Genomic DNA, 6,000 nt, shown 5'->3' with positions numbered 1-6,000 from the left:
GGTTACTAACTGTATTTCTGTCTGACTTGGCATAACTAGGATGTTCCCACAACCCCAACTTGGGTTTAATTTCCTCAAGTGGGTCAAAGAACTGAGAGAAACATTTACTTACTAAATCACTGCTTTATTATGAAAGGATATGACTCAGGAACAGCCAGATGGAAGAGATGCTTAGGGCAAGGTTTGGGCAAAGGGTACAGAGCGATCTTCTATGCTCTCCCCAAATCTCCTCGTGTTCACCAAAAGAAGCTCTCCAAACCCCATCCTTTTTTTCTTTTCTTTTTTAAGCGGCCTTCATTACAGAGGCATGGCTGATTAAATCATGGTCTTGGGTCATTGAACTCAAGCTCCAGCCCCTCTCCCTTTCCCAGGGGCCAGGGGGTGGCACTGAAAGTCCTAATCCTCTAATCACTTGGTTGGTTTCTCTGGCAACCAGCCCCAATCCTTAGGTGCTTTGCAAAGTAACATCATTAACATAACAAGAGACACCTTTATCACTCCCAGCACTTAGGAAATTCCAAGGGTTTGGGGAGCCTAGATCCAGGAACTGTAGACAAAAACAAAATATAAATATAAATCACAATCTCACACCCTTTGTCTTTCATGTGTTGCAAATATTTCCCCCAGTTTATCTTTTGTCTGTTGATTTTGTTTTGGGTATATTGTTTGGGATTTTTCAACTATATCTTTTATATGTTAAACTATGCATTTTGCTCTGAGATTGTATCTTATGCATTTTGGTAGGTAATGTTTTCATAACAAAAATTGTTCAATATTTCTACTCTAGATGTACTGAAAATTTTGGCTTATTTATACATTGATGCAAGAGTTGCTTAGGAGAACACACACAAAAAGAGCTGCTTAAGAGAGAGTAAACTTTTCTTTCAAAGATATTGGAGTTTTGTGATTTATTTATTTATTTATTTATTTATTTACATCCAAGTTCATTCTATTTTGGCCACAGAATGTAATGCGGATTCATTCTTCTTTTTGGAATTTATTGACATTTTCTTTGTGGCCTAACATGAGTATCAAGGATTATTAATGCTCCATAGTTACTGACTAAAAAATGTATTCATGGGTATAAGAGCATAAACTTGCTAGAGCTTTATTAATTATACTGTTTTTGCTGTGACTGCTAGATCTATCCTAGGCTGACAAAGGTAAGTCTGCTGCTTCTGTTTCCATGATTCATTTGTTGCATTTCCTGGAGGTTATACTTTTTGCATCTTGCCACTCTAGTATTTACTACATTCAGGCTTATGACCGTTACAGCGTTATTGTAAACTGTTCCCTTCAGCACCGGAAGTGCTTGTGGAGTCATTCTGGATCTCCAGTGCTACATTTTGAACAATGCCATACTTTCCTTTCTGGCCATGTTTTCAGTTAGTGCTTATTTATTTGTTGTTTTTCTTTCTTTAAAAAATATATTTTTGTTGATTTCAGAGAGGAAGGGAGAGGGAGAGAGAGAGAGAGATATATAAACATCAATGATGAGAGAGAATCATTGATCAGCTGCCTCCCATACGCCCCTCACATTGGGGATGGAGCCTGCAACCCGGGAATGTGCTTGTTAGGTCTGATCAAATAATTGAATTGATATCCCTCTCCCGGAAACTGGCTTTTCAGGCCATTTCACTATGGACATTCCCTTTGCTGAGACCACATTTCACTTGTGGCAACCACATTCCATTATCTCCCCTCAGTGTATGCACAGGGAATTCTCCACCCAGAAAAAGCCTGCCAAAAATCCTTTAAAAGCCACTGACTGCTGCCATTGGGTGCTGGAGCCATCCAGGCTCAGCCACCTGATGTGCAGATGATCAAATAAATTCGTAATCCCTCACCATTCTGGCCTTGTGCATTCCTCCTTCAGCGACCTAACAGTGCCCTGACCAGGAATCGAACTGTAACCTCCTGGTTCACAGGTAGATGCTTAACCACTGAGCAACACCCTTTCATATCACTTCCTGAAGAGAAGCTTTGATCACGGCCATCAAATATGGGTGCCTCTGTTGGCATGAGTTGTTAGGCTCTTTCCATGTAGGGTTACCTTCTGCTCACACATCAACTTCTGATCTCTCAGCTGTGGCCAAGGGGCAGGAAGGTTCTCAACCTGCATGGAAAGAGCCATTGTAATCTGGACCACCAGCATCAAATGGGGACCCCTCCCCCTAGGGAGCAACAGAATTGGCAGCCATTTCAAAGCTTCTGTAATTTGGTATAGACCTTGTGCAGGAAAGAGTAGAGCACACTTGAGACTTGTCCTTAGGCCTGCAAGTTTGGCCCTTGGTTATTGTTATGGACTGAATCATGTGTCCTGTCCCCCCGTCCCCCCGTCCCCCTGTACCCCAAATGTATATGTTAAAGCCCTAATCCCCCAAAGTAACTATATTTGAAGATGAGGCCTTTAAGAAGGAAATTAAGATTAAATAAGGTCATAAAGGTGGGGCCCTAATCCAATAGGACTGGTGTCCTTATATGAAGAGTCCAGAGATCTCTTTCTCCTTGCAGACACAGAGGGAAGGCCATGTGAGGGCATAGTGAGAAGGTGGCACCTTGATTTTGGACTTCTGGCCTCCAGAACTATAAGAAATACATTTCTGTTTTTTAAGCCACCCAGTCTGTGGGATTGTATATGGCAGCCTCAGCTAATACAGCTGGCATCTGGGAACTCAGATCCGGGGAGGGTTTCCACGGCTCTCTAAATGATGAGTGGCTCACTACCTAAACTATACAAACACTGGTTTATGCTGAACACCTGCTTTCCTTCTGGGGATCTGGGACTTTGGTATATGCTAGCCTATGTGACTGGCCCCTGATAAAAATCTTGGGTTCTTCGGCTCAGGTGAGTTTCCCTGTAGACAATATTTCCAATGTGTTGTTACAGTGTATTGTTAGAGGAATTAAGCATGTCCTGTGTGATTCCCCTGGGAGAGGAGTCATGGGAGCTTATTCCTGGTTCCCTCCAAAGTTCACCTGTGGGCCTTTCCCCTTGGGGATTGTGCTTTATGTCCTTCCACTGTCATAAATCATAGCCGTAAGAATGACTACATGGATTCCTGGAGTATTATGCCATTATTCTCAAAGCCCCTCCATTCATTGCTTTACTGCTTGTATTGCTGCCAGCAACGTGGGGCAGAATCCTTGCCTTAATCACCACTGTATTCCCAGTGCCCGGCACAGAATAGGCTCCCAGTAAATGTCTGCTGAGTCCTTTTTCTGACTTAAAATTTATTCTCCAGTGGTTTTGGAAGTCAGGAGTCTGAAATCAAGGTGTTGGCAGGGCTGTTCTCCCTCTGAAGACTCTAGGGAAGAAAGGATCCTTTCCGGCCTTGTGGATGCAAAGGGGCCACATGCTAACGTCACTAACTCAGGGAAGGCCTGCCTGTTGGCCTTCCAAACTCAGAGACCTAAAGTAACCACAAAGGATGGTCTGAAATTAAAACCTTTAATTTAAAAGCAGTTTATAGTGGGTAGTCATGTCCTAGGTGGCTATCTTCCCTGACAAAGACCAACTTGGATCTTTACTGAGCCTATTGTATTTTTGCATCTAGATAACATACCTGTGGAATGTCATAGTAACTTGTAACTTCCCTTTTTCCAGACCCCTCAGGACACAACCAAGGGCCAGGGCACCAGGACAGAGACACATCCCCTCATTCTTATTGTTATCTTGTTAATTGTTGACTGTTAACTATCCTGTACCCACTTATGTAAAAGAAGTATGTGTCAGGGGCAATAGGGAGTGAAGACCTGGTTGGGGGGGGCTGGGAGAGGGGGGGCAAGGGGGGAAATAGGAGATATCTATAATACTATCAACAATAAAAAATATTTCAAAAAAGAAGTATGTGTCTATCATTTTACTTTTTTATCCAATCCCAGAGATTTCCCCACTTTGCTTTCTCCCACCTCCCTAATCTATCACCAATAGATTTCATGTAACCCACTTACATCTCCTCCTTTTATTGTAATGTATAAAAACAAGGTGAAAACCCGCCATTCTCTGGAGCATTATCCCAATATGTTGAGATTCTGCTTCCTGGCAATTGTCGACAGCTTGGCTCAAAGAAACTCACAAAAATTCTTTACAGGTTTGAATGTTTTCATACATTAACAGCCTCTTCTAGCTTCAGGTGGTTGGTGGTCCATAGCTTTCAGATGCATCACTCTAATTTCTTCCTCCATAGTCACATGGCATTCTCCCTGTGTGTGTCTATTTCTTCTCATAAGGACACTAGTGAGTGGATTTAGGGCCAACCCTAATCTGGTATGACTTCATCTTAACTTACATCTTAAAGACATGATTTCCAAACGAGGTCACATTCACAGGTACCAGGGGTTAAGACTTGAATACTTTCTTAATGAAAGATGATATGGAACCTAGTATACCTTGTACCACACCACAAATAAGCAATCAGGACCCCTGCTCTGGGTTCTGAGCGAGGGGAGCCCATGCTTTGGTTTACCTTTCCTAAAGTGGTCTATAGTCCCCTCTAGCGGCTGGGACTGGCTAGGGCCATAAGTACCATTTGAGTGAGGCATCCTGAGTCTGGACCAGGACCTAATTGGGCCCTGATCCCCACTTTTCCTTTTTAGAGGAGTTTCTCTTACCTTCTACCCCATGTATGGGGCCAGACAGTTCCCCTGATGAACTCTGGTACTTATACCTATGGGGCTATTCCAGGGCTCTCTGGCCAGCTCCAAGGGGTGTGACCTAGCAAATGGTTCGCTTCTGCTGGCTAATGTGGCTTTCTTTCACAGGATCACATGAGACTGGGCCATCAGTATGGTGGTGGCATGCTGATTTTGAGTGATTCATTCATGTCGTTCACAGGCCATGTTCAAAGCCCTGGGTCTGAACAGGCCACTGCCAACCTTTGGGCTTGAGCTGCCCTCGTAGGCCCGTGTGTCAGCTCTCACATGTCAGTGTTCCAACTGTGGGGCTACCTCCTGTCTAGAGCACCCAATGGTGGGCAGAAGGCTCAGTGTCTCCCTTTGCCAAATAAGGTCACATTCACAGGTATCAGGGGTTAAGATTGAATAATTTCCTAATGAAAGGAAATTATTCAAGTTTTGCCACTGGCCACCCGGCTGGCATGGCTCAGTGGTTGAGAGTCGACTCATGAACCAGGAGGTCATGATTCCAGTCAGGGCACATGCCCAGGTTGCAGGCTTGATCCTCAGTAGGGGGTGTGCAGGAAGCAGCCAATCAATTATTTTCTCTCTCCCTCTCCCTTCCTCTCTGAAATCAATAAAAAAAAATATATTTTTAAAAAGTCTTGCCAAACCGGTGTGGCTCAGTGGATGGAGCGTCAGCCTACGGACTGAAGGGTCCCGGGTTCGAGTCCGGTCAAGGGCATGTACCTTGGTTGTGGGCATGTACCTCGGTTGCGGGCACGTGCCCAGTGGGAGGTGTGCAGGAGGCAGCTGGTTGATGTTTCTCTCTCATCTATGTTTCTAGCTCTCTATTCCTCTCCCTTCCTCTCTGTAAAAAATCAATAAAAATATATTTTAAAAAAAAAGTCTTGCCCCTGGCACCCAGGGCAAATTATTCCCTCCACAGGCTGTCCACCGGGTATTAGGCCATGTCTACCTCCTCTAAGGACTTTTGAGACTATAGCCCCCCAACTCCAATGCAGTCTCTTGGCTCATCAATATGGGGGGTATCATGCTTCTGCAGGTCAGTCTCAAGACATGCCAGATAGGAATGGACATTCTTTGCACAAATGGGACTTCTCTTCTCATTCTGCCAGAGCCCCTTGCTTTCCTCCCAACTGCTGATGGTGTGTGGAAAGCAAGGGCACAGTCAAGCTTGCATCCTAGGAATGCAGGGATTATTGTTTAAAGAGTTCAAGAGAAGAGCCAGTTAGAGGGTGTGTTTTTCTACATTTAGTCTATAAACTTCCAGACAGTAAATTTAACATGACCAGAAAATGAAGCCTTGTTCACATTTTCTTGCTTACTCTGCATCATGTTTGCTTTTGTGGTCCTTATCAA

Source organism: Myotis daubentonii, chromosome X, assembly GCF_963259705.1.
Source record: "Myotis daubentonii chromosome X, mMyoDau2.1, whole genome shotgun sequence".
Taxonomy (NCBI): domain Eukaryota; kingdom Metazoa; phylum Chordata; class Mammalia; order Chiroptera; family Vespertilionidae; genus Myotis; species Myotis daubentonii.
This window is presented reverse-complemented; position numbering follows the sequence as displayed.